The following is a 15383-nucleotide window of genomic DNA, read 5'->3' as shown; positions in this document are numbered from 1 at the left end:
CCTTGCGGTAAGAGTTTCAGGCCCAAAGAAGAGGTGAAAGCAAGGCTGTGGAAATCAATGGAAAAGAGATTTGAGAGAAGGCAGAAACCATGTGAATGTAGTTGGTGCTGGTCCAGCTACCATTTTGACATAAAGAGAAAGCCATGAATTACCTGGATCCCATCCATCTGCCTGCAAATGTAATGTCTTGCTCTTCTCTTCTATTGTGATCTAGTATTACAAGTCTCCACACAATTCAAAAAGGAAAGTTGTTAGCGGATAAGGCACATATAACTCTTGGATCGATAACTGATTTTTGAGGAGCTACTCTATTGTAGGCAGTTACACAAAACAAAAGCATGTATTCTGCCTCCGGGGAATTTCCAGTAAAAAAAGGAGAGAACAAACATAATGAAAATACCAGATGATAATTATAAATGCCATAGGAGCAATCCAGAAAATATCACAAGACTTCAGAGGAAAGAGCTTTCTTCCAATTTAAATTTCTTGAAATGTTTTATATCAGTTCTAACTTTTTATTTACCACTGATTAAAAAAAAAAATTCTCTTGCAGAGCAGTTATCTCAGACAGTTCTGAGTTTTCCTCAGAAATATTGTGGCTTTAATGGTCATATTGATCCAACTTGAAAATCTGTCCGTTTTATTATATAATTATAACCAGCAAATGTAGTAAGTTGCTAAAATTATTCTTAATGTAAATACTCTATTGCTTCATAAATAGGAGCTCATTTTTCTTATTTCTTTATTATGTAATCTAATGTCTGTCTATTGAAGGTTTGCTATGGCAAATTAAATTAGAAGTTTGGATCCCTCTCCCCTCCCTGCCACACACACACACACACACACACACACACACACACACACACACACAGCTATTTCCTTGCTTAAAGTATACTGCTGACTCATGTGGCCCTGAGTGATCAAATACCCCTTTACAGTAATTTTTAGCATATTCAATGACCTAACCTAACAGGACTCTTTTCCTGACTTGTTCAGTCTTCACAGATGCCTGCCAGTGAAACAGGAAATTTGTGAGGTCACCTCTAAGGATTTTCTTTGTATTGCACACAGCAGAGGAGAGTGTGGTGTTTTTCATACCCGTTTTCTTTTAACTCTGCTTTTTAAAGAATATCTGAGTTAAAGTTTTAGGATCTGTCATTACTATATGCTAAGCATATGATCCAAAGAAGTCGCTGCTTTTGTGGATAATAACGAAGTCAAGGACAGAGGGTACATCGTAATAATGAAATGCAAATTTCTCATTAAAAGGCAAATCCTTCATCTCAAAAGGTTGAACAGGATGCAACTTCGCTTGACTGACGGGAACTTCCTATTAAGGCTCTGAAAAAATATTCCAACTGAAGACTGTTCTTTGGATCTGAACGACTTTCATTTCAATGAATTGGGACATTTGAGCATATTGTAAACCCATGTCCTATAAAAATTTATGTTGAGATAATTAAATAAGTGTCAGCAAAGGTGTTGCCATCCATTATAATTCCTCATTTGTTTAATATATATTTTCCCATCAGGGATGGTGAAATGTTTCATCAGTATAGACTCTCCAAGAAGTGTTGCCAGTTTTCTGCATTGTTTTGCCTTTTTATGAATTCTCCTGACTTTATTCTTCTCAGCCTATGCAATCTCACCATAGCTTCCAGTCTTCCTGCAGTCTGTTAGCTGTGTAATACCTTTGAAGTGTTCATCTCTACCCTCTCTTAAACACGCTACTCATAATTTCACTTGTTTCTAAGTATCTCCACCTTGATGTTTTTTGGGTACTTAAAACTCAAGATATAGAACTCAATCCCTGTTCCACTCATCCCACACAAATGTGGTCTGCAGCTCAGGAAGTGCCACTGTCATCTACAGGGCTCCTAAGCCACTACTTTGGAATCACCACCTGCTTCTCCCCCCCTTTCCTTTATTTCTCACATTCAGTCAGGCACCAAGTTCTATCCATTGTGCTTCTCTCTTTATTAGCTCTTTATTATCTTTATTAGCTCTTTATTAGCTTTATTATCTCTTTATTAGCTCATTCTCTCTTCTCTCTGTTGTCACTTGCTCCATTTAGGGATTCATTATCTCTCACCTGGATTTCTCCTGGAATTAACTCATCTACTGCCCTCCTGTCAATATTGTCCTAAAATCCTGACATACACACACAGGCATTTCAGACCATCCATCATATTGCTACCAGAGGGCACTTGTAGCACATATATCTCACCGGGTCACTTCTAGTTTTAAAGGTTTTCAATGGCAACTATTCCCAGTTCCTTCGGGCAGTACCCAAGTCGCTTCTGATGTCTCCCTCGGGATCATCCTTCTTTTCCGTCCTAGACGATCAATAACAAACATCATTGCTCACTCTGCTGTTGAAGGGATGGTGGGCCTCATTGCCCTTTCACACCAGGAGTCCTTTATTATTCCAAATTGGGTAGCTCAGTCCTGAGTGCCATTTTATTCCTTTAGAACCTCACTCAGTATTTCCTTGTAAACAGCTCCAGTGTGGTGCAGACAGCTGCCAGCTGCCGTTCTGAGGGAGTGTTGTTTTTGGTGTGTGTGTTATTATCGTTGTTTTTAACAGCCCTTTGACATAGCAATGTGCATTTGAAAAGTCTCCCCTGATTGCAGTGGCTTCAAATAGCCTTGATCTTTTTAGCCAAATCAGACACCCACTTACCAAGTTAACCCTGCTTCCACAAAGTACCTCCATGTAAATGAAAGATGTTAGATTGTTTTCTTTACATAATCTCTGTAAAAAAGAAAGCCTCTCACCTTATTCATAAGGAGGCCTGACATCGTCATAGCGAATGCTCTCACTACTTGCAAACTCATAGGGAATTAACCTGTGTTGCAGTGAGGGAGAGTGACAGGGAGTGTTCTTAAGGACAACGAACCAGCCCTTTATGTTTTTGTGTCTGTAAAATAGCTTCATTTGTAGCAGGTGCTTTAAAAAAACTAGTTCTTTGTTGAGTGTAAGTTGAAAGCAACGTCTGTGTGTCCGCTTTTTGTATTTGCATTTCTCACTCTGCATGTTTTTCCTTCTCTTCATTTTGGTGTAATCAACTCGTTTGAATGAAGATATCTGCGACCAGTGGGGAAGATGAATTACACTGAATTTATATTGACACTGCATTAGACATAGTGTTCTTAGCGTCCTTTGAGCAAACCTCAGTGATGCCTGTGACGTGTTATAGAATATCAGAGAGAACACTGAACATCTGTAGCAAGCAGGGGATCTTGTACTGAAACAAGTATATTAAAATCAAAGTTTACTGCAATTATTTTGATGAAATTATATTCCTTGGAACAATCCAGTAGGGTGCTCAGATAGCACGTCAGCAAACACAAAATGAAACCATGTGAGTGTAGGGTCACCTCATCTGGCTTGTGCCTGCTGCCATTTTATATATGAAATTTAAAGACAGGTAATAAAATAGGGAAGCTATGTGAGGCTCCTGCATGATTTCACGAGGTGCTTTTAGTTACAGGAACTTTCAGTGGGGGCCCTCCGTAGTGTGGAATCCGGAAGTTTGATTCTTATTTCCATCATAGTCTTGGCTGCAAAGAAAGCCACAGAGCTGCAGCAGGCCCTCTTTTCACCATGGGGTTGGTCACATCCAGAAGCCCCACCTGTTTGGTGCCTAGAATAAAAGCATATGGCACTGCTGACACATGGGCCTGACTCAATGTCTGAACCCAGTGAATCCTGGGAACCCCACAGTGAAGGAGGGTAAACTTCATGAGCTCAGTTGACTCAGAAAATTTGCTTTGATATTAAATTGTTTTCTGGATTAGAGAAATCCTCTGTCCAGATGATCACTTGGAGTGTATTGAAAAGAATTTTGAACCAACTCTTTTAGGTTTCCCCTAAAAATACCAGGTACAGTTTGTCTTCTGAACCTGCATTGAACTGGGAGCAAGCTCTCCGTCATATGGCGAGTGGACGCCCAGGATTGGAACAGACAGAATCTTTTGTTCCTCCTTTTAGCTAAGCATCTCCTACTTAGGGAGCCCTGGAAGCTTTCTGTATTTGCAGTGTAGGCTGAGGGTTGATGGAATGTTTTTGGTGCCAAGGGCCATGGTCTGTTTTTAATTCATTTTAAGATCACTGAATCCCTCAACCATCATTTTGTAATTGATAATAACTGTTGATAGAGCTCCTACAAAATAGCATACAGAGTGCCATCCCTCTTCCAATATCATAAAACATTTCTCATAATAACGCTTATGAGCTAGACAGTCCTATTTCATAACTGAAAAAAAGAGGCTCAGAGAACCTAAGTAACTTTTTTAAAAATCACACTGGTTATTAAGTGGCCAAATCAGCATTCAAACCCAAGTTCTTCAAACTTTAAAGCCAAGCTGCTATTGTCAGCCACGTGGCCTGTGATGCCGAAGTGGTTTTGTATCACCTTCCCAGCAACCAGGTCACGAGACCTGTAGTATGTGTTGTAGGTCTTTCCTCTGAAGAATGGGGAGGGTATCTCAGTCCATTTCTTAACATTTTGTAAGAGCAGCTTTGGAAGAATTCTCTCTACTAAAGTTTTATAGTTTGAAAAGAAAGGTAGTGATTTGTTGAAAGAAAAAATATATTGATTGTCAAATTATGAGAAATTGGGCTGCTGAAACTTGGCACTATTTTGGAAAATTCAGAAGCAAATTGAAACCAGCCTAAAACAGGATTGCAATTTTGATTAGAAACCTTGTCTCCAAACTCCATGAAATAGGGCTAGGTGATGTAAGAACTGACACAGTGAAGAGGGATATTTATGTGTGGCTAGGAGAAGCAGCAATCATGTTTATGTAGTGAAGGCAATTAAACTCCCAAAGGCTGGAATGTGGGTTGGCCCACTTAAAACTGGCCTAATTTTGAAGAGTGAATTTACAGTGATGATTACTTTCATTATAATGAGACTATCTGTCTTAATATTTTTCTCTCTTGCCTAAAAATCTAAGTAAATCAATTGTCAAACCTTCTAGGATTATGCATCATATATATGCTTTTACCCACCATAACTTTCTACCATCTAGCTTATTCAGGTTACCATGTGTTCCAAACCAAAAAAGGGATATACAATCAAATTAAAGATTTTAGTTTGTGAATATTATTAATTAAAAAGCCTCACATAGGTATAAAACTAAAAACACATGCATGTAAGTGTTCCATGAATTAATCTCTTAAGTTTTATCTGCCTTACTGAAACTAGAGTCTACAGTCATTAGACAGAACTTATTCTCTTGCTTAACATACTTAACTTTATGAGTCACTTTTTTCCTACATCCAACAAGCATTTGTAAGTGAATGCAAATGAACTTTAATATTAGCCTTAAACAAAAACAACCAGAAAGGCAACAAACAACCAGAAAATAAAAGTGGAAGTTTATTTTCTAAATCTTTGAAGATTTTTGGATAATCTTTTGCAGTAGGTTAAATTATCAAGCAAAAAAAAACCACGCACTTTGCTTTTGAGTTAATTTTTCATTCAGGCGTTTTAGAAGTTTAATTCTTACTTTCTTGGCTTTATCGAAAGGCTTTCAATTATTTTAATATCTTTGAGGCTGAATAGCTTGGTAGTAGTAAAGAACAATTATATGGATCTCATTAGAATGTATATCACACACAGTATTTTCAAAGCTTGTCTGTTCTTTTAGATATTAAAAAGAAAAGGTAATTTAGTGAAGATAAAATGGACTTAAGCAAGTGCTGTATTCTTTATCTGGCATTTTACTGACATAGTTCAATAATTATCCCTCGCTGTGGCTTTGCAGTAGTTGTGTTTCAAATAAAGGAAGGACAGAGATGGGAGGGGGAAGAGGAGGAAAAGGAGGGGAAAAGGACAGAGAGGAGGGGGGAAAGAGTGAAAAAAAGAAAGAGAGCAGGAGAAAGAAAGAGCCGGGGGTGGGGGGGGGCGGTGGTGGGGAGAAAGGAGATGGATCGAGAAAGAGGAAGGAGATGTTCATGGAAGCCAATGAAATATTAAGATCTGATTCATCTTCAGTAGAGAAACAAGGGTGTCACCTTCGTTTTATCAAAGTATTAAGACACAGGTAACCTCACCCACAACTGCAAATAAAAGCTATGCCATTGATTTCTTCTTTTATAGTATGTCAATTTCTCTACATTTCCTTGAGATATGTGCCCCAAATTAGTTTCCTTTAGCTGGAAAAAGGTCCCACCTTCATTTCCTAACTTCACTGAATTTGGAAGTCTAGTTGGAGTGATAAAACAAATAACAATGAGAAAAGACAACACATATTAATTATCAGAAGAGGCCCCTTTGAATGAAAATTTGATACAATCTTGGAAAGCAAAGAAAAATAGAAATTAGAAAAATGGAGTTCATAAATGGCAACACTGTTTTCAAACTGCCTAAATTAATGGCCTATCTCCTGGAAGTTTTAATCAATCTCATAATCCAGACCTCTGTGATTACAATTATCTGGATAATTTAAGAAAGAAAGAAATCAGCTTTTGCCTATCGTGATGTTTTATGCATCGCAAATCCTCAGAAATTATTTTTCATTTGATTGGTCAAATAATTTGGCCTTTGTTTTCAGATTAAAGAAAAACCGCATGGAAAGGAAAGGTATAAAGACAAAAATTAAAAAGAACCTCATGAGGACCTTTTCAGAACTCAAGTTCAGAACAAGGAAAATGACATTGAGCTACCAAGGTCTCCATGATCTTTTTTTTCTGAAAAGAAAACATCATTTAGCCAAGGGCAAGGTCAGATCAGCTGGAGAGTTGAGTGTGTGTTAGTGTTTTACCCTACCCTTAGAAGCTGGGAATCTGCTGTTACTCTAAGTCGAATACTATCGTTCATTATGTCTCGATGGACAAAACCACGGTCCTTCATGAGGAAGAATGAACCACTGAAACTCAAGTTTATTTGGAAGCCACAATGCAGACTGCTTAGAACTTGAGCCTGGGACTAAGGGAGTCTTGATTCTTGGCCTTCCCTCCCCTCCCAACTGCCTGTTTGAGTGAAATTTGATTCAAAGTCTTACCTGATTTATCCCTCTCACTCCTATCTAGCCTTTATTCAGTTCTCTTTTTTTTTTTTTTTTTTAATTTTTTAGTTATTTATTTTTAGCTGTGTTGGGTCTTCGTTTCTGTGCGAGGGCTTTCTCTAGTTGCGGAGAGCGGGGGGCCACTTTTCATTGCGGTGCGCGGGCCTCTCACTGTCGTGGCCTCTCTTGTTGCGGAGCACGGGCTCCAGACGCGCAGGCTCAGTAGCTGTGGCTCACGGGCCCAGTTGCTCCGTGGCATGTGGGATCTTCCCAGACCAGGGCTCGAACCCGTGTCCCCTGCATTGACAGGCGGACTCTCAACCGCTGCACCACCAGGGAAGCCCTATTCAGTTCTCTTAACACACTTACTTTTATTGTTTTTGTTGATGAGTCAATAGGCTTCTTAAAAAGGTAATATAAAATAGCCTGATTAACCAAAGAGGCAGACATGACCTATAATTTTATACTGAATAAGAGCCAATGTTAAAATTTTTATAATTTCCTTTGAATATTTATATGGTGGTGAGTTCATGCTGTATGTATATAATTTTGCAGCCCTCAGCAGTTACGATTCTTCAACAGTGTCTTCTGAGTTCTAATGCTCTATGCAGCTTTATTTTCTTGTCATCTAAAAGGCTTTTGTTTCTGTACAAAGTTATAAACTCTTCCAAGGAAGAGACCTTATCTTCCATTTATTTGTCCTTACCTTGCTTTCTACACATAGACTAACAATTTGCCTTCCTAGGCACTCAGCAACGAAAACCCAATGCAGCCAAAAATAAATAAAATCAAATCTTAAAAAAAAATAGCTTAGCTGCCAAATCCTGGTTAAAAAAAAAAAAAAAAGAACAGTGTGTATTCTATAAAATCTGAAAATCTTTTTTTGATGCTCATTCAATCAGGTAAGTCTTGGATTAGATAATGCTGTGAGGAAGGCAAAAAAAAAAAAAAAGGTCCCATGGCCCTTCTCGAATGTCCATCTCCATCCCCAAGGCACACCTAAAGTTTATTTTTCACATTGCAGTCAAAGAGAGCTTTTGAACAAACAAATCTCCATACTCATTACCTGTACCCATCTCTGCATCACCCTTTCTCGCCCCCACTGTATATTCCAGTCATTATCAAAGTCCCAGGAGCACAGTATGCTTACTCTTCTTTCTCGGCCTTTGCACATGCTGTTCCCTCTGCCTGGAGGACCATCCCTTCCCACGTCCACCAACCAAATCCCCCATCCTCGCTTGGATAATTGTTACTTATGTTTCAGGTCTCACCTTAGGTGCTACCTTCTTTGGGAAGTCTTCTTAGTCCCTGCTAGGTTAGTGATTCCATCTCAGTGCTACCTTAACATCTTGGGTTAACCAGTATCATTTATATATATATGCCTGCCTGCTTACTTATCTTCCACCACCTCCCACTGCACCACAGAGCCTTAGGCTCTTTAAGGATAACAACTATAGCTGTTCACGACTCTATCCTCAGTAGCTGGCTGTCACAGAACATGTGTTCACTGAATATTTCTGGAATGAATGAATGACTCTGCTCTTCTTGCCTATTTCCACCTGTGTGTCATGTCCTTGGGTACCCCACAGATTCACCACACTCCTGCCTGCCATACCCACACCTTTGATCTTCCCTAACTTTCGCCTTCTTGAGGATGTTTTGAGCTCTACACAGGTTTGCCTCTAGTTTGTTAGTCTGATGACTGTTCCACTCAGAGATGCTAATGGCTCAGGTGTCACGTTCCTTATAAAGCATGTGGTCGTAAACTAGTCTTTTCGGGAGTTTCTTAGCCCAAAGCAAAAGCTATAATGGCAGACTTTCAATCCCTCTCCTGAAGGAAGCTTTCTGTATTCCTCAAATGCTCCTGTGTGAATGATGGCCAGCTTCCTTTGTGTAGACCAGCATCAAACTTAAATCTTTAATATGGAATACTTGCCCTGAGTGGTCATTGTGCTCGCTTTGTGAAAGACTCATTTAAAATAGTAATATTGCTTTTAATGGAAATTTTTGGGATAGGGTCACTGATACAAGTTACAAAGAAATAAAAAGGTCATTGTTATATGCTTCACATTTAATGTAGTTATCAACTCTACTTCCACACATTACTTATAAATTTGTGTGACGATTTTGTATGAGTTGAGGAGAGATTAAATGCATTTATCCTATTATGTGGTAAGTAAACCAGTACAGTGGAGAAGATGAATCCTCCATGATTCGTTCTTCAGATTTCATGATATAGAGATCTGAAGAAAAAATGAATTTTACTATCTAAGAAATAAATGAATTCATCTGGGCTACTGAGAAATGATTTACATGTAGGTAAAACGGGGCAAAGTCTTGATCTTTTTCCATTTGAGAAAAATTCTCTCTGGAAATTACTCAAAGAGAAGAAAAAGCTACTGGGCCAGATTTAAAAGAAGATAAAAAACTTCTTGTTTCTATGGAAATGAACATGGGTCACCTTGCATTTCTCTTGTCTTCGTATTTATTTTTTTCCTCAGGGCAGATTTCTCTAGCCTACTTTGTAGTGTCTAATGACTTTACCATGGACGGATCATTAAATACAGAGCTAATGAAAACTTTAGAGATAATATAAGCCAAACCTTTTATTTTGGAGATGAGGCAGTTGGCATTCAGAGAAGTCAAGCATTTTGTCCTCTGTCACCCTGCTGTAGAGCAGCAGACCTGGAACTTAAAACCAGTCTGGACCCTGGACCCTGTGTGCTTTCCATCACATTTACAGACAGTTGCTGGGAAATGTGGAAATAATAACTAGATGGCTAAGTAAATAAACAGTATCATTCCAGTATTTAATTGATGACACATTAATAATATCCAGTTTTCTGACCGCTCTTCTAAGTGTTTTATATGTATTAACACACTTGATCCTCACAATGCCTTATGATTCTTACTTTAACCAATAATAAAGCTGACGTGGGGAGAGCTAAGGAGACTCCCACAGCTGGTCAGTGTCGACACTGGGCTCTAAGCGTGACAGTAGCCTCTTGAGTCTGTGTACAAAACTGCTACCTTGTACTTCCTTTCATTTCAAGTATATTCACAAATTATTCAAACATATGTGCAGTTGTGTTAAGAACAAGAGCATTGGAGTTATAAACAGGAATCAGGTAATTGGCTGTGCCACTTAGCTGTGTAACCTTATATTACTTCCTCTCGCAAGGCCCCTGTGTCCTGGATGGTGACTTGAGGTTATTTCAGAACAGCACTTCCTCAGAGAGTGGCCGGGAAAGTTACCCAGGATAATGCAAATAAAGTTCTTCCGTCTTGGAACTGAGTCTGCCACACGTGTTAAAAATTAATGTGCTAGAGTGCTGAATTAAAGTTGTAGTCTCATTGGCTAAAGCCCTTATTTCATTGCAGCAACACAGAAACCTTACTTTTTTTAACCTTCCTCTTTGAAAAAAATAAAAAATACACCCCTGCACTATTCTAGCTTAGAAATGTGACATAAGAAATTTAATTTATTCTTTATTAGGGCATTTTAATGCTTTAAGGTCTTCATTTTGAAAATGCTTTTGATTCCTTTTTTTTAAACTAAATACCTTATAGGAACTTGCTTTCTCATTATTTGCTTGTTTCTACTAAACATGAAGCTCTAGAGAGGAGATTCAAGATAGCTGATGATTTTATTTAATCCTACTTTGTGTGCACAGTCGATATTGAGAATAAAACAAAGAGATATGTTAGGAAATAAATACAAGAAAAAAATCTTATTTAAACAAACAAGCAAACAAACAACAAGAACAAATTGTACCATTCCTGTAGAAATGTCACTATCTACCATACATAGCAGTCTTTCTTTTCAGCAATAAAAGACAACTGGCCATCTAAAGATTTCCAATATCCTTGCAGTGTTGACCTCATCGAAAATTGATGAGATCAAAAGTACAATTATTCTGGACAGGAGCTGTTCTGCCAGATTATCATGCACAGAAAGTCTCTGAATGTCAACCTAGCACATATATTGAGCAGATATGGCACTTTCTCTCCTATAACTTCAAAGCATCATTGAGTAATTTTTTTCTCTGCACAATAGTTTATGACATTCATGTCTCTTTCCTCTCATATCTCTTTGAGAATTTATTCTTTGATCTTAATGTGTAGGAGTTTAATTTCCTTTTCCACTGTAGAGGTGTGGATTGGGTGGGAGTCACTGTAAAAGTTACAAAGTAGTAACCATAAACAAAATAAGACCTAAAGAACGCAAGATTTTTTTTTCTGGCATCACTGCTCCGGGAGAGTTGATGTGATGAGGTGCTTCATGGCGGTGAGATAGCATCATGACCTGTAATTCTGTTGATTCACCTTGGAACAATTTACCTACCAGCGACGGCCTGGGCTGACATTTTTTTCATGCTGCATTAAGAATCTGAAATACTGCAGGGAGTTCCTAACTGACCTCCTTCGTTTAGAGTCACCCTGACTCCCTAAATCATTTTCCACAGTGCAGTGAGAGAGCACTCCAAAAAGTAGATCATGTCATTCCCCTGCTTAGAACTCACCAGTGGTTTCCTATTACAGGACAGTAAGTCCAACTCTTTTAATAAAGCTTCCATGGCCTTTACAGAAGAGGCCCTGCTTCTTTCTGTAGCCTCCAATCCCATCACTTCCTTCAGTTCCTTGAACATCATGTGCTGTTCTTTGCCTCCAGGCCATGATACATGCAAATCCTTTTTCCAGGTACCCCCTAAGTCCCCCTGTCTATTCACTAGCTTATGGCACATGCTTGCTTGTGCAATAAAAGTGGAAGAGGACTTGTACTTCCTATTATTTGAAAAAGGAAGTATTTTAAAATTTATTTATTCACGTAAGTGCAGTTCCGTCTGTCTTTACTCATTTCTGTCATCAAAAAGATTTCTGAGGGATTGTTAGCAGCAGAACAAAGATTTATGCATCCCTCAGGCCTCATTTGGAGATTATGGTGGATCAAAGAGGGTGCTGATAATGTGTCTGGACAAAACTCAAAATTTTAAAGAAGGCAAAATATAGATTTTTTAAATGGCTGGTCTACATTGGGTTTAGCTAGCTGCTCACCACCCCCTCCCTTTTGAAATTGCCTAATTTCCATTTCTTACAAAAATGACTTCATAAAAGATAGGCTTTTGTCTCATTATGTGTAAATGAATGTAACAAATCGAATGCATTTCTCTCTCTTAATCTGCCCTACTCCACGCACCAGGATAAAATAAACAGGGTCTTTGGACATTCGAAAGCTCTGTTGAATGAACATCTTGTACAAACCATTGCCGCAATCAGCCTACTCAATATAGTCTTGGGAAATACACTTTTATACATTATTTGTTAGAGATTATTCTACTATTTTGTGGTGGAAGAGTTCATTAGTTCCCAGCTCATAGTTGCTTCTATGTAGGAGAAACAAGGAATGAATACAACATATACTGTAATTATCCTCTGAGCAGAACTTCCCTGGATTTGTAAGGAGTCAGGTGGGGTTAATGGAGAGAACACTGAATCATGTGACCTGGAATCATGCACATATAGTGTGCATTTCTCAGTAATTGGATAAGAAACTCTTGGCTGGTTCATTTCCCCTTGTAGGGTTCAGTTTTCTCATCTATAAAATGAGTGATATAAGTATGAGTAAAACTGTTTACATAATATTGAAGACATTTTTCAGCTCTATCATTCTATGAATTGAACCGGCATCATTAACATAAGATGAATTTAAGTCTCTAATTCATATCCTTGAGTCCACTTCTGCTCTCCCTGAATATATTCACATTGAAGCCAGAGCCTGCTTGGACAGTTCTAAATGAGAGCACATCATTTCTGCACCTAAAACCTTTTACTGGCTTCTACTTGCACTAGGAGTAAAATAAGAACTCCTTGCCAGGCCTGCCAGGCCTATTGCTGGCCAAGCCCTCAGGCCTTGTCTCCTCCCACTCTTTTCCTGAACTCTGCTGCAGCTGTTCTGGCCTTTCTTCCTGCTCCTTGAGCCCACCACGTTAATTTTCACCTCAAGGCCTTTGCACTACTCTCCCTCTGCCTGGTGCTTTCCTCTATTCTTCTATGGCCAAGTCTACGTCCTCACAGAGGGCTTAGCTCTAGAGGACACTCTGAACACACCATCTAACCTAGACACCTCCTTCCCAGCACTTAGTCCTATTTTATCTTCTACCTACTATTTCTATCTGAAATAATCTTAGTTAATCATTTAATTGCTCCTTTCCTGTCTCCTCTATTAGAATGTGTGCTTATTGAGAGCTGGCGGCTTCCCTATCTTGCTCGCTGGTAATTTCCCTGTGCCTAGAACAAAGCCTGGTATATAATAAACACTCCATAATATTTGACTCAGTGAATTCACCCTGAGGTGTATTTAACTAATCACAGGTTATTTTTTAGAGACTACTTCCCTAAGTATGGGAAAAGTAAGAGATGGTATAAGTGTCTGAGAACAGTAGGAAGCCAGATGAAGAGAGGTATATGTAGAGATTAGAGGATGGTAGAGAAAAAAACAAACTTTATCCTTTTTTCAGTCTCTTTTGTCTAGTGTAATCTTAATCCAAAATATGTCAACATCACAGATAGGATTTCAAAGAAGTGGGAACAAGGCTGGAGCTAAAACTTACACCAAGCTTAAAACAAAAATAAACAAGCCCAATTGAGGAGCAATTTGACCTGTACTGAAAGAGTGAAAATCATACATCACAGTCTCTCAGTGATAGGGCAGAATTTCCACCTCCTTACTCAAAGCTGCCCTACCTTTCCACCTGCAGCTCATTGGGGGACCCCAGAGAATTTAATCAAGACAGATCCTTGGGAACCTACAGTCAGAATTTCAGTTTGATTTTTTTATAAGGAAAAAGGTAGGAACAGTACAAAGATGCCATGGGGAGTGGGAGAAACCCCAAGCAATGGGGAAAAAACCCTCAAATTAAATTCTTATTGAGAAATATATCGTTCATTTAGAGTTGGTCAGGTTGAGTTAAATAGAAAGACTTTTTATTTAACATGTAGGGGGGAAATGGGTATATAGAGTGACTATAAAATTTCTTTCCTGCAATTCTTGATGATCCCTACTAACAATATTTGTACACTCTGTAAATTTCTCAAGCTTTTTGAGTTTCAACCCATTCTTAAGTACTAGGGCAGCTTTGATGCAAATACAAACAAGTACCCCAGCTATAGGTGTCTGGTCTAAGTCCACAGTACTTGTTACACGTGTCTCTTGAGTACACAGTGCCTCACGGTTCTGTGAAAACAACCGTGGTTACCACACAGTTGGGTTTGTTGCCCTTCTGTGCTACCTTTCTGTTTCCTGTTCTGACTCTACACTTTTATATCCTCACGAGATAAATGTCTTGCCTGATGTAGCAAACACATAAGCTGTTCATGGCACACATTTACCTTTGTGCCTGTGTCTCTTCTGGGACCTGATGCACCTTTTCAGAACCAGACTCCATCTTGCAACCTACCACTGGGTTCGATGTTCCATCTGACAAAAATTGCCATTGGAGTACATGACAGATGTGGCAAAACAAATATATCCAAATTGATTCCAATTTGGCGATGGCTGTCAGGGGTTTCTTTCTGAGTGTTAAGGCACACTAGTTGGGAATTACTGCTCTGAATCTGTTTAAGCAACTCAGTGTCCACCTTTCGTCTTCCTTGAAGAAGAGTGATTGCCTCTCTTGTAAACCCTACTCTTACGATCTTGTCTACTCTACTTCATGTGAAATCCTGAAATTGAGATGACTTTTGACAACCCCACCAGAAATCTTAGTCTCATTTGGGGAGTTTGTCCACTGTGCTTTCTGGTCAACCTACAACTGGAGCAGGTATTTAAAGGGAATGTTGTAGTGAGTGAACAGGTGCTCACATTATATTTAGAAAACATTTCAACACTATTAAATTATTTGTGAAAAAAACAGTATTTTCTTCTACTTGTTCTGCAATACACAGCTGTACCCCCAGAGTACAAAGAACAATGGATGTTTGTAATGTTTGTGTGTGTGTGTTGTGTGTGTGTGTGTTAGTGTAGGTGTGTGTGTGTTAGTGTAGGTATGTGTGTGTGTTAACCCTAGAAAGTTTAGCATGTATTTATTAAATACATTATTATTCTAATTTCTGAAAAGTTGTTAACTCATGCCATGCTTCACTTTTGGCTGAAACTGAATGATTAAACTTGATCCTGCATAAAGGAGTTATAATAGATTGTTACAGAAGGAAATGGTGAGAATGAGGGTATGGATGAGATCGAAATAATATGTACGTACATTTTCCTATGCATGTGGCGAGTCTTGTATAACTTCACAATACTCTTTGCATCCTTTTTAATTCCGATCATTTTGCATGGTATCCCATGGAGCTCCAAAAGGTTGAGT

The 15383-nt window shown here is 38.7% G+C and overlaps 1 protein-coding gene across 2 annotated transcripts in view; it reads left to right on the top strand.

Annotated features, from left to right (window-relative positions):
- Positions 1-15383, top strand: part of PTCHD4 (patched domain containing 4) — a 186372-nt gene that overhangs the window by 36540 nt on the left and 134449 nt on the right. The window lies entirely within an intron of this gene.

This window comes from Eschrichtius robustus, chromosome 12, assembly GCF_028021215.1.
Source record: "Eschrichtius robustus isolate mEscRob2 chromosome 12, mEscRob2.pri, whole genome shotgun sequence".
Classification (NCBI taxonomy): Eukaryota; Metazoa; Chordata; class Mammalia; order Artiodactyla; family Eschrichtiidae; genus Eschrichtius; species Eschrichtius robustus.
Note: the sequence above shows the minus strand (reverse complement) of the source record. Positions and strands in the feature narration are given on the sequence as shown.